The sequence below is a fragment of the Manis pentadactyla genome, chromosome 11 (assembly GCF_030020395.1).
Source record: "Manis pentadactyla isolate mManPen7 chromosome 11, mManPen7.hap1, whole genome shotgun sequence".
NCBI lineage: Eukaryota > Metazoa > Chordata > Mammalia > Pholidota > Manidae > Manis > Manis pentadactyla.
In genome coordinates this window covers 59,144,880-59,170,870 of record NC_080029.1, presented here as the reverse complement: position 1 = coordinate 59,170,870, position 25,991 = coordinate 59,144,880, and positions in this window count along the sequence as shown.

Here is a 25,991-nt window from a genome sequence, read left to right as displayed (position 1 = left end):
TCATTCAGTAGATTGCCCTTTTGTTTTTCTGATGGTTCCCTTTAGTGTACAGAAGCTTTTCAGTTAGATGTAGTCCCACTTGTTTACTTTTGCTTTTGGAAAACATACAGAAATAAAAACAGCATGAAGAGATGTGGATTAAGGGCAATGATTAAGATGTAAGCAAAGATTTAAAGAGTTTACTTTAGACTGAGTTGAGCAAGTAGATAAGATCTTAATGGGACTATGAAGTCATAAATTCTGCTAGAGATTTAGATGAGAAGGCTGGGGGTTGAGGCAGGGAGATTTTAAGGATATTTCCTGTCAATGATACACAGTGAACTTATGCCTTTATATGTGAAATAACAGGATGATTGCTCACTTAAATGTATTTAATGACTACAGTAGATGTTCTTCTAAAATAATGAAATAAAACCAGTTTTGAGTTGATTCTAGATTGTAAAGACTATGGTTTTTGAATACCAGACATAGTAATTTCGATTATCTCATGGCATTGCTGTGTTGCAAGCAGTAGAAGACTAAAGTAGGTAAGCAAGAAGATATTGCAATTGCAAATGCAGGAGATAATAGTATATGAGGTAGTGAAATGGCTATTGGATTAGAGTATAAATTGATTTGGGAAAATGAAAAAAATTTATTAAAACTTTATTGCCAGCTCTGAAGAGTATATTTGGTTTTCACAGTTCAAGATAGATAAAATAGAGTTATTTTGTTCTGTTGCATTTCAGCTCTCAAACCACATCAGAATGTTCAGTTGATCATCCTCTATTATTTTATTAAACAGTGCATAATTAGTTTATTATAAATATAAAATGCTTATTATAAAGGATTCAATAAAAATTAAAAATCAAATATATAACTAATCCTGATCCAACACAGACATATAAAACATGTATTTATAATACACTCCCAGCCATGTTTTTATCTGTTTGATTTTACTTTTTATATAGTTAACATGCAAAACATCAAGTTTCATAGTCTTTTCAAAAGTTTATTTCAGTATTGTCCTGTGACATAATGTTTTAAAAATTCATTTCATTATTAAATAATATGGTGTGCAACTTACTGAACATCACCTTTGGTTAAGTATGTATGTTGCTTCTTGATTGTTAGACTTTTCTATGACATTCTTTTGAGATCTCTGTTACTAACGTCCTTATGCATATTTCTAGGTTTCTTCTTGATAAGAATATCTAAATGCAACAATAAATTAGAAAATACACCTCAAGTTACATTCCCTTCAGATATGTTAGAAAACATCCACATTTAACAAATTTAATTCATTCACCACAATAAGAGCAGTTACCACCTGTTAACATACTAAAATATTACAATATTATTGACTATATTCCCTATGCTCTAATTTTATACCCATAACTAAATTATTCTATAATAGAAGTTTGTACCTTTTTATCCCTTCACCTATTTCATCCATTCCCTATTTCCCCCCTATGGCAACCACCAGCCTGTTCTCTGTATTTACAGGTCTATTTCTGTTTTGTTTGTTTCTTTGTTTTGATTTTTAGATTCCACATATAAGTAAAATCACGTGGCATTTTCTTTCTGCATCTGGCTTATTTCATTTAGCATAATACCCTCTAGGCCCACCCGAGTTATTGCAAATGGCAGGATTTCTTTCTTTTTCATCACTGAAAATATTCCATTATATATATGTATAACATCTTCTCTATTCATCAATTGATGGACACTTTGGTTGCTTCCACATCTTGGCTATTGTAAATAATGTGGAAATAAACATAGGGGTGCATATATCTTTTTAAATAAGATATTTTGTTTTCTTTGGGTAAATTCCAAGAGTGGAATTACTGGATCACATATTTTATTTTTAGTGTTTTGAGGATCCTCCATGCTGCTTTCCATAGCACCAATTACATTCCTGCCAACAGTGTAGGAGGGTTTCCTTTTCTCCACATCTTCGCCAACACTTGTTATTTCTTTTTTTTTCTTTAAACATAAACCATTCTGACTGGTGCAAGGTGATGTCTCATTGTGGTTTTGATTTGCATATCCCTGAAGATTAGTGATATAGAGCATCTTTTCATGTGCCTCTGGGCCATCTGTATTTCTTTGAATAAATGTTCATGTCCTCTGCCTATTTTTTAATTGAATTGTTTCTTTCTTTGGTTTTAAGTTGTGTGAGTTCTTTACATATTTTGGATATTAGCTCCATGTTGGATAGATCATTGGCAAATACATTCTTTCATTCAATAGGTTGCCTTTTCATTTTGTTGATAGTTCCTTTGTTGTGCAGAAACTTTTCAGTTAGATGTAGTTCCACTTGTTTATTTTTGCTTTTGTTTCTCTTGCCTAAGTAGACACATCCAGAAAAAAAATTGCTAATGCTGATGTTCAAGAATTTATTGCCTATGTTTTCTTCTACGAACTTTATAGTTTCAGGTGTTCTATTTAGCTCTTTAATCTGTTTTGAGTTTAATTTCATTCATGGTGTGACAATGTTCCTTCATTCTTTTGCATATAGCTGTTTAGTTTTCCCAATACCATTTATGAAGAGACTTGTCTTCTCCCCATTGTATATTCTTGCCTCTTTTGTCATACATTAATTGACCATATAATGTGGGTTGATTTCTGGACTCTCTGTTCCATTGCAGATATATATAATTTTGAGACTATTTCTATGACATTCACTTTAAAAATATCATTTCAAGTCATGACCTGTATTTTCAGATTTTATAATATATTTTATACAGCAGAATTTCAATGTATCCAAATGTCAGTATTTTCTTTTATCATCTACGTCTCTTTGTATTTTGTTTAGGAAATTTTCCTAGTTGTCCAGATTTGTCTAGATGTCTTTAAAACTTTTAAACTTTCTCTTTTAGTTTTATGTGTATAATAAGCTAAAAAAAAGGATATTTGTATATAGTCTGAGGCAGGGATACCATGTGATTTTATGTTGATATTCAACTGCAGCTTTTTATTTTATGTTCCCTTTTCCTACTGATTTTGAATTGTGAGGTGTGCTTATATATCCCAAAGTACCTTATTACTCTAGCCCATACTGCTAAGATTGGAATTCTTCAAAATGCTGTTTTGAGTATTCTTTTCTAGAAGGTATAAAAAGGTTCTGACACACAATACACTGGAAATAATCAGAAGGTAGGAGGAAGAGAGAAAATGCTTGCTTCTTGCTGTCATTGGCATTTACTGTAATGTCAGTGGGCTTAAAAGGTTTCCAGATTCCAGAAACACAGGCAGAGGCAGAACTGTTTCTGGGATGTAGGTCTGGTCTAAGTGACATTTTTTTCAGTGATACCAGAACTGACTCTTTAGCATCTCTAAAAATGGAGCATCAGGCAATAAATAAATGAAATCGAGCCCAAAGAGCATCAACATTCTTCCTTTTTGCCTGTCTGATACCTCACCAACCCCTGTTTTCTTTTTTACTTTATATAGCCTTTTAATCAATTCTCTGTGTTTACAATCTTTGCTTGAAATACCTGGAGTGGCTTCTGTTTTCTTGGATGTACCCTATCTCATACATCAGCTCTGTTTTTGGCCCTTCTATTTTTGTTATTGGTCCATGCCTTTACCAATAACAAATAGTCTAATAAGTATAGGTTTCTAATAGTATTGCCATCTGGCATGGCATAGTTACCTATATTGCTGTTTTCTTCAAAATTAGCTTGGATGGTCTTAGAGCATTGTTCCTCTTGTTCATGGAGTTGGTTTGTCAACCTTGTTGAAAGTGTTGTTGAAATATTGAGTGGAATGTTTTTTAATTCAATAGATTAATGTGGGGAGAAATGACATCTTTTTAGTATTGTCACATCCTCTTTGAAAAGTCTATGACTCCATTTTCAAATTATATTTTATATCTTTCAATAATATTGTGTGATTTTTTTTATTTTGGTATCATTAATCTACAATTACATGAAGAACATTATGTTTACTAGACTCCCCCTCTCACCAAATACCCCCCCACATACCCCATTAGTCACTGTCCATCAGCATAGTAAGATGCTGTAAAATCACTACTTGTCTTCTCTGTGTTGCACAGCCCTCCCCGTGCCCCCCCCCCACATTATACATGCTAATCATAAGGCCCCCTTTCTTCTTCTCTCTTCTCCCTCCCTTCCCACCCATCCTCCCCAGTCTCTTTCCCTTTGGTAACTGTTAGTCCATTCTTGGGTTCTGTGATTCTGCTGCTGTTTTGTTCCTTCAGTTTTTCCTTTGTTCTTATATTCCATGTATGAGTGAAATTATTTGATACTTGTCTTTCTCTCCCTGGCTTATTTCACTGAGCATAATACCCTCTAGCTCCATCCATGTTGTTGCAAATGGTAGAATTTGTTTTCTTCTTATGGCTGAATAATATTCCATTGTGTAAATGTACCTCCTCTTCTTTATCCATGATTTTTATGAAAAGAAATTTCACATATTCGTAAGATTTGTTTTTGGATGCATCATTACTTTAATGCTTTTATGGCCAAACTCTTTTAAGCATTATTCTATTGTATTTTTATTTGGTTACTTACTCATGCAGAGAAATGTTACTAATTTTGCACAGTGGTTTAATATCCAACCACCTTTCTAAGTGCTATTCATGATTCTCAAAGCTGTCTTTGGAAAGTTTCCTTGTAAATATATAATCATGTTATATGTAAATATAGTAGTATGCTTTATATTCTTTTTTTAACTTCTCACACCTGTCCATTTTTCTTGCACTATTGGGTTGGTAAGAATCTCCACTAATACTGAAAATGTCTCAGTATACTCTAAGTATTTCTAAATAATACATTTGCTCTAGATTTTTACTTTTATGTACCTTTATGCATTTAATAAATGCTTAATTATATTCCTTATCTGCTAATTTTCTGGAAATGAATGTGTCTTATTAACTGAAAAAATCTGTTTCTATGATACAGAATAATTTACTTATTATCAGTTTGTCAGTTATTTCCTTCCAAGCATTTTGATAAGGTTTAGCTGTATGGTTCTTCTGATCCAAGTGGCACTGATTGGTATCATGACTCATTTGCACTGTGCTGGTGGCTGGGTTGGTCTGGAAGATTTAAGAAGCCTTCATTTACCTGCCTGGCACGTCCAGTGTTTCTCTTCCTCCACGTGGCTATTTTGGTCTTCCACACATTGTGCTGGTCTGAGAACGTTCTGACAACTTAAATGACATGTAGCTTCTAAAAAGGTGTGTTCTAAGTATGAATGAGGAAACTGCAAAGCTCTTGAGGCCCAAGCTCAGATGTTACAAAGAATCACATTTAGTTGACCAAAGCATCACAAGCAGGGTCAAATTAAGAAGGTGGGAATATAGTTTCTACTTCTCAAGAGAATAACTGGCAAAGAGTTTGTGGTTTCTTTAATCTTCCATATACTTGTATCAGAAAGAAATGTAATCATTAGATTTTAATCTAGGAATACATTTTTAATTTTTAAAGCTTTTTTTTTCTGTGTGTGTGTGTGTGTGTATGTATGTGTGCATGTACAGTACAAACTGGCAAGTTTACAATCCATACAGTAAGCCAATGGGGTGGAAATTTAGCAATAATGATGTTGCAGTCTTGAGTCCAAAATGCAAAGGACAGTCCTCAGTCTGGAACTCAGGCAGGATTTTTATGTTTCAGTATTGAGGCAGAATTCCTTCTTCTTTGGGAAACCTCAGTTTTGCTCTTAAGACTTTCAGCTGATTGGATGAGACCCATGACATTATTAAGGGTAATCTTCTTTACTTAAAGTTAGCTAATTGTAAATGTTAGCCTCATATAAAAAATACCTTCACAGCAACATCACTACTGGTGTTGGATCAAATGATGGGCACCATAGCCTCGCCTAGTGAGACAGGTATGTGTACTGCACTGAAAGACCAGAGGGCTAGAGTACTGAGGGTGTTCCAAAATGAGGTGTAAGTAGGGTTCAGACAGTGAGGATCCTTGTATTTCCTTCAGAAGAGCTATAATCACTCATTCAATTGTCTGTTAGACCTAATAGACATCTGAACCCCAAATACCCTGAGACAATCATTGATTGACCTTAACCTAGTCTTATAAATATTTCATAAATGTAACCAAATTTTCTGTTAAAAACCTGGTCCAAACTACCATCATGTCTGGACAAAAGCAACAACCTCTTAATTGAACTGACATCTCACTCCTGCCTTCCTAGGGCCTGGTACCCACAGAACAGCCTAATGGTAGTTCAGAAGTAGGAATGAGGGTGATCCACTTTATGACTTAAAATCCTCTATTGGTGTCCCATTTCAACTAGATGAAGTCTCAGTTCATAACTATGATCCCTATGGTCCTGTACAGTCTGGCTATTCCTAGGTATCTGACTACAACTTCCTTTGTTTTCTTTTTTCTTCATGCTCCAGCAGGAAACTTTTTTACTGAGATAAATTTACATAACGTTTCAAAGTGCATCATCTTAACCAGATCTGGAACCTGAACTGGGATTTATAATTACCATTAAGTAGAGCAGATGTCTTCCTATCACCACAGGATACTCAGCACACAAAAATACTGAGTGATACTCTTTCTAAAATTACTGCATAGATATTGAATGTGCTTTAATAGAAAACTGAACTGTAGAACTGAGTGAAGGCATTTGAAACATTGCAATTGGCCTTGTTTGGAACATAATGGAGAAAGTAAACCTCCCTTCACATACTCCTGATAAATTTGATGATTAAAAGGTGTGTCTAAGCAATGACAGAAGTATAATTTGAGTAAATATAAGAAAAAAATACAACATAGGGAAACACATCAGCTTATTAAAGGAATAGCACAGAGAGTCAGCAGAACTTGGAGAGCAGTGGAAAAAATATGAATTTAGAGTATAGGCAAAATTCTAGAAGTACAAGTTTGAAAATAACTATGTAAAGTGGCAAATATGGCACTACACCCACAACTCCACTGACATGTATATTCTAGTATCTGTTATGAATGTTCACAAAGAGATGTGCATTATGCATTGTAGCATCGTTGCAATGGAGTCCACTGATAGGGAAATAAGTAACTCAATTTATAAATAAGGTCAAAAATTGGTAGTTAAAATAAATGTCCAACTATGTGCATAAAATGGGATGACTCCAAGAACATTAAGTAAAAACATAATAGTGTATAATTTTCATTTAGCATGGTATCATTTATGTAAACTTGAAAATACAAAAATGCTATTATGAAAGTTGAAGAGTCTATATAAAATGTAAAAATTTAGATAAGAAAGATATGGACAGTATAGCAATTAATGAGAATGATTGTATATAGGGCAGATGAGAGGAGAAATGGGACTGAGGAGTGACACAAAGAGGACTTTAATTTCATATCACATCCATAAGATACTAAACAAATATGTTAATTTGCAGCAGTGGGTCAAATGCCTATGCTGTGTTAGTCTGTGAGAATTTTATTATTTAAAATCACTATAGAAACAAATTTAAAAGTAAGGAGTATAAGGCCTTTATATATATTCTTCTAAGTATATAAGGCTTTTCAATGCTATGTTTCATACTTACATAAACAAGAGTGATTCCTCATACTTGTGAATAATAAGTTAAAGAAAACAATTTAGGAATTACTTTAAGAGCATATTTCATGCTTGAAAATTCATGAGTTGAAACACATTAACCCATAAAATATTCTCTTTGCCTTTCCTATTTTCTGGACCTAAAATGACATTAATTTAAAAGAAAAATGCTAAACTCTTAACAGCCTAACATCCTCTTTATAATCTATTTTGTTGAATTATAAGCACTGTTTACCTAATTTAAAAATAAACATGTAAACCTGTTATGTTGGTAATCTAGAGGTAAACTTTCAAGTATTACACCACTTGATTTTTTTCCATGTCCTCTACTTTGAGTATTTGGAATTATAGAACTATTGGACTAGTATAAACATGGAGGCAGAGGGGATTTCATTACAATAAAATGTACTTAAATGTCATAATCTTTATATGTGATGTAAAGCTTGGATTCCAAATAAGGAGTCCATAAAGCCAGATAAAATTGCAAAGTCTTTTCCTTTCTTTAATCTATTATGTAAATTTTTAAGATATATTGCAAGAAGGGAAGAGGATTTAGTCATAAATCACAAAAGGCTTTAGGTACTCTATATAGACATTAACACATACATGGCCATATATAGATATATTTTCCAACATTTTAATTTGGGGTAATACTTCTAACCTAGATTAAAGTTAATTATCTTAATGGTGATTTTGAATTATTTTTAGAACAATAATTAGTTGGAAAAAGCAGAAGGGGCAAAATACTCTAGTTTCTGTTTATGAATATGTCGGCTGGCACACACACATGGATACATGTCTTGTTCATCAAAATTCATTCTAGAGCAAGATTTTCAAGCAAATGCCATCTAACTACTTAGACATGCAAGTAACACAATTTCTATTCAGGAAAATTATAATTAGAAGGAATTTATAATATAGATTATCCATATTTGAGAGATTATAACATATTCATTGGTAAGTTTTATATATTTAAGATATATATTTCATATCATTTACTTTGTGAAAAAATTTCATATACATATGGAGGCTCTTGTCTGAATACTTCAGATTCAAAACAATATCAGAAGCTGAATATGGCTAACATACAGAGTAAGACTTCAGACTTGATGAATTAAGAATTTGAGATGTTGCCCTTTAATGTTTGTTTGGCAAAGGTCAACCACCTGCAGCATGACTAAGACTAGATTTGTCCTCTGAGAGAAGAGATTAAAGATTATTTTCATTGGCTAGGAATAGCAAGTCCCATTTATGGATTGCTACAGTGATAACTAAAGGGCAAATGTCATAGCTCTGATAGAAGGTAGACATGCACCACAGCAATCATTCTTAAAAATGATTCAGTAATCCTCTGGCCGTCTTGTTTTCCAATTGTCCACTGTGGCTTATGCTCAGGATTGAACAGTTGATTACTTGTGGGATTTCTTGCTAATTTAAGTCGACGTTATATGATACAGAAATTTGGATTTGCTTCAGGGTAGCTATTAATGAATATTGTTGTTAATGTCAACTTCTTTTTACTGTATGTATCCTCCTTTGATTTAACTGCTTCTTAGTCAGCCAAGATAATTAGCAGTGGCTATTCCTCATCACATCAGTTCCCCTTCATATTTTCATCACTACTTTCAAAAAAAGCTCTCTAAAATGAAGTTGAGAATGCATAAAGATATGAAATGCTTAAAGTCAGTGGTTTGTCTCTTCAACATACTGTTTTTTCTAACATATTCTTTCATTAGCCATCTAATTACCATATTAGTGTTGCAATTGAAAAAATTAGATGAATTAGACAAATACACTGAGAAAAGCCAATATATAAGCAAATAATATTTTATCTCAGACTTTACTGAAAGGAAATGTGATTTCAAAAATCAAAAAATGCATAATTAGATTGTCAACATAGCATGTAAGAAAAGTATTGTAAAATTAGCTTATAATTTAATTTAGCAAGTAAGTTAATGAAAAAATTGATAACAAGAACAATATAATCCCTTAACTAAGAAGTAACATTATTATTTCACCATCGTATCTGTATTTAGTAAAATTAGAACATTAAGTGCATTGCTAATATGAGAGATTAATGCTAAGTATAAAAACTTAAGTGTATCATATCTGCCAACACATAATAAAAGAAAAAGTAGGAACAAACTTTCTAGGAAGGGAGATTTAATTCTCCAACTTTTTAAATTAATTTAAACCTATGTTTTTTATTTAAGTTTTTATTGAAGTATATTTGATAATTATGAATTTTGTTAAATTTTGTTATTGGTTTCATGTATACAACACAGTGATTCAAGTTACACATGTTGTTAAATCCTCACCCCAACTAGTGCAGTTACTCTCTGTCAACATAGAAAGATTTTGCAGAACCAATTGAGTTTTATATATTTAAGATATATATTTCATATCATAAACTTTGTGATAAAATTTCATATACATATACTTTGTGAAAAATTTACCACATTCAATCTAATTAATATATCCATCACTTTAGATCATTACCACTTCTTTTTTTGTTAAGAGAACACATAAGATAAATTCTCTTAGCAAATTTCAAGTATATAATAAAATATTATTAAATATAGTCACATTGTTATACCTCATTAGATCTAAAGAACTTACTCATCTTGCATAAGGGCACATTGTACCCGTTTGTCAGCTTCTTCTTTTCTCCTTCCTCCAGCCCCTAGTAACCACGATACTACACTCTGCTTCTATGAGTTTGATTGTTTTAGATTCCACATGTAAGTGAGCTTTGTGATTTTTAAGTATATGGTTCAAAATTTTCAGAAATTCCAAAACCTATTTATAATAACATAGATACAAGTAATTTGGGAAATTACTGCTTCATTTGAATGTAAAGTGTCCTAGTAAGGATCTTAGGAAAATTTTTCTTGAAAACTGCAATTCCGAGAATGATTTCATTAATTCTTTCTATTGTTTTATTCTTCTCAGTTTTATTTATTTCTTCTTTGATCTTAATTATGTACCTCCTTCTAATGACTTTGGGCTCCATTTTGTTCTTTTTCTAGTTTCATTAATTGTGAGTTTAGACTGTTTATTTGGGATTATTATTCTTTCTTGAGATAAACTTGTATTGCTATATGCTTTCCTCCTAGAACTGCCTTCACTGAGTCCCACAGAATTTGAGGTGTTGATCTGCTATTTCATTTGTTCCTGTTTATTGCTTGATCTCTGTTTTTATTTGGTCATTGACCCATTGATTATTTAGGAACATGTTATTAAGCCTCCATGTGCTTGTGGGCTTTCTTGTTTTCTTTGTATAATTTAATTCTAGTTTAATACCTTTGTGGTCTGAGAAGTTAGTTCATACAATTTCAATCCTTCTGAATTTACTGAGGCTCTTTTGTGGCCTAGTATGTGAGCTATTTTGTAAAATGTTCCATGTACTTGAGAAGAATGTGTATTCTGCTGCCTTTGAGTGGAATGTTCTGTAGACGCCTTTTAGGTATGTATGTTTTAATGTGTTGTTCAGTGCCTTTGTCTCCTTACTTCTTTTTTGTCCAGTTGTTCTGTCCTTTGGAGTAAGTGGTGTTTAGAAGTCTCCTAAAATGAATGCATTGCATTCTATTTCCCCCTTTAATGCTGTTAGTGTTTGTTGCACATATCTGAGTGCTCCTATGTTGACTGCATAGATATTTACAATGGTTATATCCTCTTATTGGACAGACCCCTTTATTATCATATAATGTCCTTCTTTGTCTCTTGTTACTTTCTTTGTTTTGAAGTCTATTTTATCTGATACAAATATTGCAACTGTTTTTTTCTCCCTATTGTTTGCATGAAATATCATTTCCCATCCCTTCACTTTTAGTCTATGTATGTCTTTGGGTTTGAAGTGAGTCTCTTGTAGGCAGCATATAGATAAATCTTTCTTTTTTATCCATTCTGTAACTCTGTTTTTTGATTGGTACATTCAGTCCATTTACATTTAGGGTGATTATCAATAGATATGTACTTATTGTCATTGCAGGCTTTGGATTCATGGTTACCGAAGGTTCAAAAGAAGCTTCTTTACTATCTGACAGTCTAATTTAACTCTCTTATTATGCTATTACAAACACAATCTAAAGGTTCCTTTTTTCCCCCCGTCTCCCTTCTTTTTCTTTCTCCTCCACTCTTTATATTTTAGGTGTCATATTCTGTACTGTTTGTGTATCTGTTGAATGACTTTTAGGGTAGCTGATTTAATTTTTCATTTAATTGGTCTACTTCCTTTACTGTGTTTTATTTTCTCTCAAGATAGCTATTAAGCCTTAGGACCACTTCCATCTAGACAAGTCCTTTTAAAATATATTGTAGAGAGTTTGTGGGAGGTAAATTCCCTCAGCTTTGCTTATCTGAAAATTGTTTAATCCCTGTTTCAAATTTAAATGATAATCTTGCTGGTTAGAGTATTCTTGGTTCAAGGCCCTTCTGTTTCATTGCATTAAATATATGATTCTACTCCCTTCTGGCCTGTAAGCTTTCTTCTGAGAAATCTAATGATAACCTGATGGGTTTTTCTTTGTATATGATCTTTTTCTCTCTCTGGCTACTTTTAATATTCTGTCCTTTTCCTTGACCTTTGTCATTTTAATTATTATTATATGTCTTGGTGCTGTCTTCCTTGGGTCCCTTGTGCTGGGAAATTTGTGCACCTCCATGGACTGAGAGACTATTTCCTTCCCCAGACTGGGGAAGTTTTCATCAATTATTTCCTCAAAGACAATTTTTATCCCTTTTTCTCTCTTTTCTTCTTCTGGTACACCTGTAATGTGAATATTGTTCTATTTGGATTGATCACGCTGTTCTCTTAATATTCTTTCATTCCTAGAGATCCTTTTTTTCTCTCTGTGTCTCAGCCTCTTTGCATTCCTCTTCTCTAATTTCTATTTCATTTATTGTATCCTCTACCACTTCTAATCTGCTTTTATATCCCTCTATTTATATTTCTTTTTGGATACTATATTTTTCAAAGTTTCTATTTCTTTCTTGAAATCCTCCCTGAGGTCTTGAATATTTTTCTGTAGCTCCATGAGCATGCTTATGATGCTTATTTTGAACTCTTTATTAGGAATGGTTATTTCAGGTTCTCAAAACCCTCTTTCTGATGTTTGAGTGATTTTGGATTGAACAAGGTTCTTTTGTCTTTTTATATTCCTACTGAATAATATGATATAATAATTTGTTTAGGCAGCACCCTCTAGTGCCCAGAAGCTCTACTCTCTGGAGCTGCCCAGCACCTGGAGCAATGGCGGGGGTCACAGAAGAGGCATGCCAGTGCCTGCCAGGAGGAAAGAGTTCTTTCCTGCTTCCCTGCTGCAGTGCCTGCCTCCACTGCCAGGGGCAGTTGGCCAAGTGCACAGGGGGCAGCCTCTGTGTTATGCTCCTGCAGCTGCCATAGGCAGGGCTACCTTCCAGCTGGCCTGGTGCAAAGGTGGGGGCAGCAGGTTTGTGAGCTGGTGCTGGCTGTGAGGAAGGAGTGGCATGGTGTGTATCGTGGTGGGTCCTTGGGGCTGGCTTTGTTGCCAGCCAAGAGGATGGAGCACCTAAAGCTCCTAAAAGTTCCCAACCTCCTGAGCTGAGTGTGCCAGGTTGATTTTGTCCACCTGTCCTTTACCTGAGCAGCAAGGTCTGTGTAATTCTTGCCCCCCCCCTTTTTTTTGGTAGATAATCATTTTTTATTGAAGGGTAGTTGACACACAGTATTACATTAGTTTCAGGTGTACAACACAGTGATTCAACATTTATATACATGATAATTCTTCCTACCAGCTATCACCATACAAAGTTGTTACAATATTTTGACTATATTCCTTATGCTATACATTACATCCCAATTACTTATTTATTTTATAATTGGAAGTCTGTACTTTTTTTTTTTTTTGAGAGGGCATCTCACACATTTATTGATCAAATGGTTGTTAACAAAAATAAAATTCTGTATAGGGGAGTCAATGCTCAATGCACAATCATTAATCCACCCCAAGCCTAATTTTCATCAGTCTCCAATCTTCTGAAGCATAACAAACAAGTTCTTACATGGAGAACAAATTCTTACATAGTGAATAAGTTACATGGTGAACAGTACAAGGGCAGTCATCACAGAAACTTTCGGTTTTGACATGCATTATGAACTATAAACAATCAGTTCAAATATGAATATTTGTGTGATTTTTATACTTGATTTATATGTGGGTACCACATTTCTCTCTTTATTATTATTATTTTTAATAAAATGCTGAAGTGGTAGGTAGATACAAGATAAAGGTAGAAAACATAGTTTAGTGTTGTAAGAGAGCAAATGTAGATGATCAGGTGTGTGCCTGTAGACTATGTGTTAATCCAAGCTAGGCAAGGGCAATAAAACATCCACGTATGCAGAAGATTTCTCTCAGAACAGGGGGGGTGAGGTTCTAAGCCTCACCTCTGTTGATCCCCAATTTCTCACCTGATGGCCCCCCTGCGACTGTGCCTGTCTTAGGTTGTTCCTCCCTTGAGGAATCTTACCCGTCTCTGGCTAGCCAGTCATCTTCCAGGGCCATACGGGGAAATGTAAAGTTGGTAAATGAGAGAGAAGCCTTATTGTTTGAAAAGGTTAGCTTTTTACTTCTTTGCATATTTATGCCCTGTGGCTTCTATGCCCAGCATTTGTCTTGAGGTATCTTTACCACTTGGAAGAATTATGATACTCGGTAAATTCGATATGAGGCACGAATTCTATTTAAGGGTTGTAATTAGGAAGGAAGAAGAAAAGCTATAGAAGTAGCAGGTGGAAGAAAACATGGGAAGATTGATTATTTCTTTGACATATCTTCTTGTAGAGTAACTTCAGCATGGATAGGTTTTAAACTACTAATTAAATTGCACACACACATTAACATAATAGGAGTATAGTTACATAACCAAAGCATACCTGTAATTACCAGCCATCTCCAGTGAAAACAAGAAAACCAGTTAGGCACCTTAGGCATTTTTGAAAACTTATCTGTGATATGGTGGATATTGTCCAACTGAACTTGAATAGTCTGAGAGAAATCAGACAAATTAAAACAACCCATTCCTGGGGACTGTTCACATCCCATATGTTCTTTTTACAGTAGATAGTCTGTAGTTGTAAGATTTTGGAGTGCTACAATTTGCACTTCTCCTAATTCTTGGTTGAGTTCCAACAGTATGGATCTAGTCAAATTTGTTGTTTTACTGTATGCACAGGCCAGCTTAGATATCTCCTTCTTCATTCCCATGACAAGTCCAGGAACCGGTGGGATGAGTGCATCTATAGCTGTAGCAGTGCATGGATCTTTGTTATGGTTTTTTGATGATTATCTTCTGGTATGAGTCTTCCAGAGAGTGCTGATGTTGGAAGTTCTTTTTCATATCGTATCTTAGTTCATTTTCAGGGTAGCCTTATCCTTGCCCCTTTAGCAGCCCTCTCACTGTTGGGAAGTCTGTCAAAGTGCCCACCTTTCTTTTGTGGGTACTGGTTATCTACAAGCAGCTGGAGTCTCAGTCTCTCCAAGTATTCTGCCTGTCTTTGCCTTCCAACCCCTCAGATCTCAAGAGCACCATGTAATGTGGGTTTGTACTCCCAAAGTAGATCTCCAGGGGTGGGTATTTAGCAGTCCTGGGCTCCTACTTCCTCCCCACTCTGATTTCTTTCTCCTGCCTCTGAGCTGGGGTGAAGGGAGGGCTTGGGTCCCACCGGATGGTGGCTTTGCTACTTCACCCTTTTCCTTGAGTTCTCCTCTTTTCTCCAGATGTTAGCCATATGTGGCAGTTTTCTTTCTGGTCACTCTTTAAGGATTAGTTGTATTTGGTGTATTTTTGTGTTACATGTGGTTTTGGAAGAGTTCTGCCTCACTTCTCATGCTTCCATCTTTATCCCCTATTACATTTTAATCTTTTAAAGTGTATAGTTCTGTGGTATTATGTACATTCACATTTTGTGCAACCATCACCACCATCTATTTCCAGAACTTTTTCTATTTCTCCATCTGAAACTCCATACCCATTAAACACTATTTTCTTATTTCCCTCTCTATTTTTAAAATGTATTTTAATGAGACTGTTTAGATATTTGCCTTAGAAATTAATAGGTAGACTTATTTGATTAAGCATCATTAATTTAGAATGTTGGTATAACTTGAGTGAAATTATATTAAAGAAATAATGTTAGTTTCTACGATACATATGACTTATGTAATAGTAAGGCATGATGCACACACACACACACACACACACACATATATATGTATATATACACATATATATGTGTGTGTGTATATATACACACAAACACAAACATACAAATATAGACATACACCAAAATAATCTGGCAGCTGCATTAATATTCCACATTTTTTACTACTAAAACTTTTTATGAGAAACCTCTTCACCCAGAAATAGCATTCTGGTTGACTCAACATTAAAAATAATATCCTGCTTGATTTTAAAAGATTTTACAATTTATTTTCTAGATGTTCCTTTAATTTATTTTCTAGATGTTTCATTAATTGCCTATTTTCATAAATAACAAAATTATCTGTTCTTAATGCATACTGATTTAGGCTTTCCTTTTAGTATTCCATCCATTAAGAGGACATTTATGGTGTGGGAAGTTTATTAAAATTATATAGTTGGCTGGAGTTCATGATATGTGGAAAATTTACTTCTGTAGTTTGCTTCATCCTGAATGTTTAATTCCTGAATAAATATATATTTTAACTAGTAGATGTGATACTCTATTTTTAATTAATTGATAATTTCTGAATACTTTTATTGCACATTTTCTGCCATCTTGTTCCAAAATTACCGACTACTAAATTAGAGAAATATTTTTGGTAGGTAGCTCCTCCATTACACTGTCTCAATATGTAATTGCAGATATTATAGTGTTAAACTAACATTACATATTTTTGTATTTAGTAATATTGTTCATTGCTGATAAATATTCACATATGCATTTTCAAAATTCCAGATGTATCAGTAAACATGTAGATTTTTTTCATATATATTTTCCATTTCTGTATTTGGTACATACTAAAATGCTTCTAAAAATCCAAATGAGTTCCCAAGGAACAAAAACAAACAAAAAACTTAGTGTTAAATTTTCTTCCTATAGATCTCCTGAATAGTAAGTCAATCAAGGCATATTTTAATATTGTTAAACAGATGGCTACTTACATTGCATTACTTTATACCTGTTCTCTTCATAAATTCATGAGTCATGTTTCATAATACAGAAATAAATAACTTATCAAGGTAGGTCTTTTTAATTTATTAAAATATGAAGTACTTAGTGAAGGATACTGATAACTGTGCAATAAGCCTGTAGTGGCTAGTTAGTATATCATTAAGCAAATTCTGTTCACAGGCAGGCAATTCAAGAGCTTTCATCAAACTTGTGAGACCAGGAGAAACAATGAAGTAGAACTACCTCTTGGTAGCATAGTAACAACTAACAAAACACCTGCCACCAGCCTAACACCTTCACCCCCAATACTAACGAAATTATATTCAATGTTCAATTCTAATTCCTTTTTATTCAGATTTTAATCACTATTTTTCCTTCAATTAGGCATTTTTAGAAACAAGGAGATCATTGTTCATAATTGGATAATAAAAACAAATATATTTTTATACTGTTGAACTTGGACACTTCTTTATATATTTTAAATATAAGCTCTTTACCAGATGTATGATTTGCAAATATCTTCTCCCAGTTTGTAGCTTGTTTTTTCATCCTCTGTCAGATTCTTTTTAAGGTCCAAAGGTTTTAACTTTGTGTCTAACTTATCATATTTACTTATGTGCCAGTTTAAAAATTCATGCCTATTTATAAATCTTGATGACTTTCTCCTCTTTTTTCCCAAAAAGGTTATGGTTCTATATTTAAGTCATGATCCATTTTGAGTTCATTTTTGTGTAGAATGTGAGGTTAAAGTTAATGTTCACTTTCATTTGTTTGTAGATATCCAATTGTTGTAGAACAACTTGTTGAAAAGACTATATACGTCTCCTACATTGAATTTCTATATACTTTTACAAAAAAATCAGCTGGACACATTTGTGTAGGTCTGTTTCTGTTTTTTGTTTTTATTTTCAATTCTTTATTGATCTGTGTGTCTTTCCCTTGGCCAATAATGGGCTACCTTGACTACTGTACTGAATAGTAGGTTTTAGTAGCAGGTAGAGTGATTATTCCCACTTTACGATTTTAGTATTGTTTTAGCTATTTCAGGGCCTGTTCCTTTCCTTAAAAATTTTAGAATCAGCTTGTCTACCTCTATAAAAAAATTTCTGGAATTTTGATAAGAATTGCATTAACTCTATAAATAAATTTGGAAAGAATTGATATTTTTACTATGTTGAGTCCATGAATACAGTATGACTCTCCACTTACTTGTCTTTGATATTATTCTAAAGAATTTTGTAATTTTCAGTATACAGATCTATAAATGTTCTGTTAAGTTTATACCTAAGTATTTAATTTTCTTTGGGTAATTGTAAATGTGTTTATGTTTTAAATTTGGTTTTCCACCTGTTCATTATTAGTATATAGAGTTGAAATTAAATTCTGTGTGTAGATACTGTGCCCTGTAATCTTGTTGAACTTAAATAGTATGTTTGTAGATTCTTTGGGATATTCTATGTACACAATCATATAGTCAAAAAAAGAGTATTTTTACTTCTTCCTGTATTATTTTATTTCATTTCATGCCTAATTACAGTGACTAGGATCTTAGGTACTATGTTGAATAAGAAAGTCTTCAAATCTTGAATGAGTTTATCTTTCCACCTCTGTAATCTGGCATGGCCCATTAACCATGATAGAAGTGACTCCTGCCAAAGATATCACATGATCAAGTCTGAGCCAACCACTGGGATGAAAGAGATTATATGGAGTAGAAACATTACATATCACCTGTGACTCCCCTAAAAGTGTTATAACCCAGCTGTTTGAAGATACAAAAGGGGACCTAACCAGACCAAAAGAATTTCCCACTTACCTGCAGACTTCAAGAACTAATAAACCCTTATTGTTTTAAACCACTTAGTTAGGTGTAGATTATTACACAGCAAAATTTATCAGATATAAACTCAGACTTGTAAAAACATAGTGTCAGTAAGTTGATTCTCTAAAATAAATTGAACTTATTGAACTTTAAAAAAGGTTTAGGTATTCAAAGAAAAAAAATAGACAAAGAACTATTGCTTGCCCAAGATCTTTTGATGTTAATAAATGCAGAATGGATAAAAACTAAGTTTCCACAAATATTTGCTGTTCTTTTGTAGAGCCAAAATGAAGTATTAAAAAACTTCTTTAAATTATTAAAACCACTTTATAGAAAGCAAATAGAATTCCTTGATGGGTAAGCATAGTGAAAATGTACATAGATGATTTAAATGAAGTAGTATCCATGTTCAGATATACTACATCCTCAGGTACTAAAAATAAATCAGTTGTTATCATGAAACCATTATAGTGAATGTAAAAAAAGCCAGGAAGAGAAGCAATGAGATTAAGAGATAAAGGTACTAATATTGTAAGAATCATAAAAAGAAGATTCAGAAAACTATAAATACCTTATGTGACATTACAAAGATAAAAGAAAAATATCAAAACAGTATTTAAGACAAACTTGTTGACTTTTTTTCAGTCATTATTTGCATACTAATCTGTACATTCTGAAGCATATCCACAACACATTATTGGAGCATCACAACCACTAATTAAGAAACTATTTCATCTGATTCACAAATTAAGATACTGATAATTTAAAAGACTTTGAATTGCCGAAAATGCCATTATATTCAAGGAACAGAGCTGGAACAAGATAGAATTCAAGTGTTTCAACTCCATATCCTAGCTAATTTATGCTCTACTAAATATCCTGCATCTGTATGCAAATGTTTTCTGAAACATTTGATGAAATGAACCAAAACCAACCATAAGACACATAAAATGAACAAGTCAAATTTTCATTGGAAATATATCAATGTACATTGACATGTAATTAAAATTGTAGAAAATAAGTACATTGACAAATTTGGTAGGACATCAGCCAATGTTTATTTTTTATCTTTATGTAATTTTATTAAATGAGTGCCATTTTTATATTAAAACATTCTCAACTAGTAGCAGAGATTATACTATGTTTAATTAACTTAATTGATTTTATATGAAAATAATAACTCAGAGCATGATACAGGTTTAAATATGTACACATGTGGTGAATAATACATTAAGTTTAGAAAGTAGAAATTTAATATTTAATCAAGGGAGTCATAGTTTATTTTTATCTGGGTAGACCACAGCTGGAATGTACAGTTTAGATCTGTATATTGCTAATATTTTTTTAAAAACTAATTTTACTTTTAAAAAATCTATTTTTTTATTCTGAAAATAAAAATTTATTCTGTACCTAATACACATTAGCCAGTATATTATTATCTAGGTGTGCAAGGCAAAACAAAACAATATCCTTGTTCTTAAGATTGTCATCGTCTAGTTGTGATGCTGGGTAGAAATACACATGTTTATTTGTAAAATGATGTGAAAAGCACATAAAATAATAGCTTTAAATAAATCTTAATGCATGTTTAGTTCTGGATTAAGATGAATAGAATGAATCTGAGTACTTTCATATAAGCAATGATTGGAGAATGTGGGAGTTATTACCTTCTAATTTAAAATGTTTTCATGTAGAAGAAAACTTACAGTATATAACTTTAGCAGTTGGAAATCTATGTAATTCTTTCGTACTTAAGTATAAAGATCTTCCAGAACATCTGTTAGGCCTCAACATAATAGAAGATATTTCAAATAATCAGAATGTTCCCAAATTTGTAGTTTACTATTCAAGTAAGTGAACTCTCTGATAATGGAAGTGTTCAAAGAGAAACGGAATCATCTTCTGATGGAGAAATGACACATGGAATATCTGTGTGGGGCTAATGCTTAGACTAGATTATATCAAGGACTCTATTATGTCGACTATCATAAACTAACAAGCCCAACACTGTATTATTAAATGAGTGCTATTAAATATATCATATCTTACAAGAATGACAAGAACAAAATGCACTTCAAAAGAAATATGAATCTTGAATAACATTTTGGTTAATGGATTGATAAGGGAGCTATAAATATAGTTAATTCTGTCCTCTGTTCCTTCTTTCAGCTCACTCAGGAATCAACACTCAACTCAAATTTTGAAAGTTTATTCAGTCAAGATAATTTAACTGACCTGTTAAATACATACATACACACACACACATATATATATATATGGAATACAGCAATTAAGAATTGTGTTATGTTTCACTTCAAAACAGATTATTTTACTGAAATTTGAGATCTTTAATTATACAACTGTCTTTTTTTTCTAGATTCTATTATCTGTTTCAAAACAATGTATTTTAAAACTATATAAAAATTTCTAACATCTCCAACATGACTATTTTACATTACTCCTGACATTCTTTGTTCCCATTAGCATTAACAACTGGACTGTAATATTTTGATTTGTCATTAAGGGGCAGTGGGTGAATGGAAAAGTGTGCTTTATTGGTTTTCTTTTTGTTTTCTCTCTTTGAACATCAGTTTCCTCAGTTTTCTTCAAATGGTCAAATGAGGACCATTTTACTTGCCCCAAGGATGTGGGAGAAATTGTTTACATGGCTTTCTCCTTCATTATATACAAGGTTCCTCTTGAGCAGGGACTTTTCATTTTCACATTCCCAGAGATTTTTTAGTTAATGGGGTGCACAGAAGTCATGCATGAAAACTGTGGTTGTAAATGAAATAAAATATGAGATTGCTATACTTCATTACTGCTATAAATTGTTATTGCTGTAGATATTAATGAGAAAAATACTGGCTTTTCCCTTTTCCTGGAACAAGTTTCTCCCAGCCCATGGGCCCATGCCTTCACTGCCTTCTAGTCTTTGTTCAAATGTCTCTTTCCAATGAGACCTGCTCTGAGCACCCAAAGTAAAACTGTAAAACTCTTGATCCCTTTTCCCTGCTGTACTCTCTTTGCTCAGAGCAATTGCTCCTTTCTAAGATATGACATAATGTACATGTCATAATGTTCACCTATTCACAGTCTGCCATCCTCTCTCTGTAATATAAGGTACACTAAGGTGGGGTTCTTTACCTGGTTTGTTTCTTGATGTTTCCTAAGTACCCTAACAGTACATGATTCATTCATACAAGCACATAAATTATCTAATGAGTGAATAAATGCATGGTATTTAGCATTTTCAAATTCTTCAACCTAGCACATTATATTTCTTGTGATATTCATGGAATGAAAACAGTAAGCCATGCCTCCTTTTGCCTTATATCCTATATAGTTTTCCATATTTTTTAGTTAGAAAGTAATGTTTGCCACTGTAAGAATTATCTGCTCTTTTTCTATTCCTTCAATCCTACCTCTTTCTTAGTCAAAAATTACTAACCTGGTATATTTATTCTAGTATTTTTCTCATGCTAAAAGCATTTTCTCATGCTTTTGCATATGTATTTATAGACGCACACACATATGTATTTTTGTTTTTTATGTCTTTATTTTCATAATAATAAATGTATATGGCATGCAGTCATTTGTAACTTTTGACCTAATTTAACAAAATTCCATGAGCAAAGTTTCAGTTGGGCAGAAACAGTGATCACTATTTTGTCTAGCTATGTGATTTTTTGAGAAGACAGATATAACATCATTTAGATACAATTCTCCAACAATCAGATGTTCCTTCTTTTCTTCCACTGAAAAAAAAGCTGTGATAAAACAATATTTCTGTTGGTATGAATTCCAAAACTGGTATTACTTGGCCATAGTGTATATACATTTTTAATTTTTATTAGTATTTCCATTTGTTTTACAAAGGTCTTAATTTTGTAACTAATCCACAGAACACCTTTGCATAAGTCCATGTGCCTTTTTTTTCTCTTCAACAGAACACATAAGTAGTCTAAAGCCAACACAGAATTTGAGATTTGAGCACCGTCTTAAATTTGGGCACACTATTTTTAATGAAGATAGTTGATATGGCTCAGGTTCAGATGTAGATTTCTGGGGCTATTATCAATTGGTACTATTTTCTCATTAATTGCTTTCTGTTGCTCAAAAGCCTGATAATATCTTGCATGTAGCAGTTACTTAATAAGCTCCATTGAATTACTAAAAATTGATACTTTGCCCAGAGCTAGTAAATTACCATTAAAAAAAGCTACAGCCTCTTCTGACCAGCTGTTTAGACTGCTTTGACTAAACGTCTCTTGGTAGTAAGTGTATAGGATCTGCATGAGTTCTGTCATGCTGAATGCTGCTCTAATGTATGAACCCTTTAGCACATCTTGCTTGAGTCCTTTATATTATTAAGTACTGTCTTGAGAAGTATATAATTTCATTTTCCTTTTTTCAATGTTTTATTGAATTGAATATATGATCTTGAGCCTTTAACTTGAGAAACTTTATTTACCACAAGTCATCATTTACTTTTGTTTTTGACCTTGACAATATTTAGGCACCAGCAAATATTCTAGATACATTAACAGGGGGAAATGATGATGACCATCTTAATAAGTACTTCACTGAATTTTTGAACCAGCATGGCATTAGCACTTTATGGCCTTTTCTTGACAGAAACATGTCAAGCATCAAAGATTAATTGGTGTCAAAAAGTCAGCAAGTTTTAGTATTTGGTTAGTTGTGAGGGTGGGAGGTTTGCAGGGGAGAGCAAGGGAGTGAAAACTAGTCCACTATGCAGGTGTGATTTACCACTGAGAATGAAACCCCCTAGAATCATGAATTTTCAGGTAAAGAGAAATGAACTGCTAAAATAGAGACACTGTCTGAGGACAAAAGTGGCTCTGGACAGACTCTACCTCCAGTAAGTGTTGACCTAAGCAAATTATCATGATCATTATGATTCTGAGAGTCCTGTGCACAAGTGTAATTCTAAGTTACCTCAAATCAGTTATTACAATTAAAAAATCATTTTCAGAAAAATGTCATGAAACAGACCTACAGCAATTAAATCTGTTATAAAAGTAGGCACAGTTATGATTTATACAGAAACATTATGAACTACACTTTTCTGGTTTGATGTATTCTGCAAACCTGTTGGAACGCAAAAGCTGCAGGTGCTTATTTGAAAAATGACATTTCCATCATCAACCTGACAAGCACAGCTGAAATATCAAACTTACAAACACTCTGCTTCTGTGTGCCAGCTGCTGTTTCTGTGGAAACAGCAAGGAAAGTAAATGTCCTTAACATAAAATTGTGAGGCTTATGTATATGGATATATCTGACATATTTGAGATTATGAAAATACCCACTTTCATTATTTGATTCATATGTGTGATATCTACATACATAAGATCAAATACTATAACATTGTTAAAAAACATTTTCTCTTATTTTAACTTTGATCTTGAATGATGTAAATGTTATAACATAAAATGAATTATATTTGTCACAAATACTAATTATTGATTATTTAAATATTAGTGTATATTATTGATTGTCCAATATCTTAAAGACACAGAAAATAAGCAAATATATTTTTTTATTTTTTATATAATCTAGTAACAGCTAAAAAACAAAAGGAAAATTATTTATTAGTCTAAAAATAAATCAACTTTAGTTTGTATTGATGATCCAGATTAAGAAGAATCAAATTCATTGTTGGATTTATATTAAGGGATTCTAATATTTTTATCTTTTCCTATCTTGCTCTGCCAATGCGAACACACTGTTTGGTATATGCAAAAAATTATGGAATGATTTCTGATACACAATAGTATCTATGTATGGAATAATCTTGATATTTTCTTGACCTATGTAATATTTAAATTTGTGATATATGATATAATCAATGAAAGAATTTACCCTCTTCAATATATTTTCCTATACATGGAATTTATTAAACAATACTAATCTCTATAACTTTAGAACCAGTTAGAATATAATTTTGTGATACCCTTTTATTGTGCAAGAGCCAATGAGATTTAAAATAGAAATATGTTCTAAGCCCTAACATCATAGCAACAGGTCATATTACTAGAAGATATGCTTTGCCTATAATCAAAAGAGCATTGTTAAATGTTGCTTCCACTGTTTGTTACTTGGGAGATTTTTTTTTTTGCAAGTAGCCATGTCAGTTATTTCAAGAGTTTCCTAAAGCCCAATGGATTCCTTTGGGTTTCAAAAATACATAACCATGGGCTGGCTAAGCCACTGGAAGAATCTGCATCATCATTAGCTCTTACTTACTTAACTGATTTTTGTTACCATTCAACTCATCCACAATTTTATAACACACTACACGTATTCATCTCATAACTTTTGAAAGAGAATTGATTCTATTAGCTTTCCAAGGTAAACTAAATGGAAGACATATTGACCTTAGATTAAAGCATTTCAATAACAATCCCTGGAGAGGATGAGAGACCAGTACTTAAAGTTGCTACAATGTATTATCCAAAGTGTCCAGTTTCCAACAACAATCTGATGCTTGCATAAAAGCAAGAAAGTATAACCCATACCTTAGATAAAAAACAGGCAACTTAGCAACTGCTTGTGAAAGTGACCAGATGTTAAACTTAACAGAAAAGTACTTCTAAAGGAAACCATGATTAAAAAGTAAAGGAAGATATGATGGCAATTTGTACCAAATAGAGAATATCAATAAACACATCTTTTATAAAGAACCAAGTGGAAATAATAGTTGAAAAGCATAACAACTGAAATAAAAAGTTCCATAGAGGGGTTCAGCAGTAGATTTGAATCCACAGAAGAAAGAAAAAGCAAACGAGATAGATATCATGCAAGCTGAAGAACAAAAAGAAAAATGAAGAGCCTCAGAGAAATACAGAACACCAGTAGGCATATATGCCTAATGGCAATGCCAGCGGGAGTTGAGGGAGAAAGTAGAGGAAATAATGTTTGAGGAAATAATGGCTGAAAACATTACAGATTTTTGGTAAAATAACCAACATATATAAATGAAGGTTAACAGATTCCAAGTAGGAAAAATGCAAAAAGATCCACAGACACATCATAATAAAAGTATTGAAAGTGAAAGGCAAGGAAAAAAATTTTGAAAGCAGTACTGAAAAAAATCACACACCACTTACATGGAAATTCCATTAAGATTAATAGCTGACTTTTGAACAGAAGAGCAGAATGGAGGCCCGTAGGCAGTGGGATGACATATTCAAAATGCTCAAAGGGAAAAAAAAAAGCCTTATCAAACAAGAATACTACATCAAGTACAACTGTATTTCTAAAATGAAAGCAAAAATTATTAATGACTTTCCAAGATAAAAAATAAGAGAATGTGTTATTAAAAGGCCTGACTTCCAGGAAATACTTAGGGAAGTTTTTCAGCCTGAGAGAAAGTGACCTCAAGTGATAATTCAAGTCCATACTAGTAAAGATTATTATGCAATT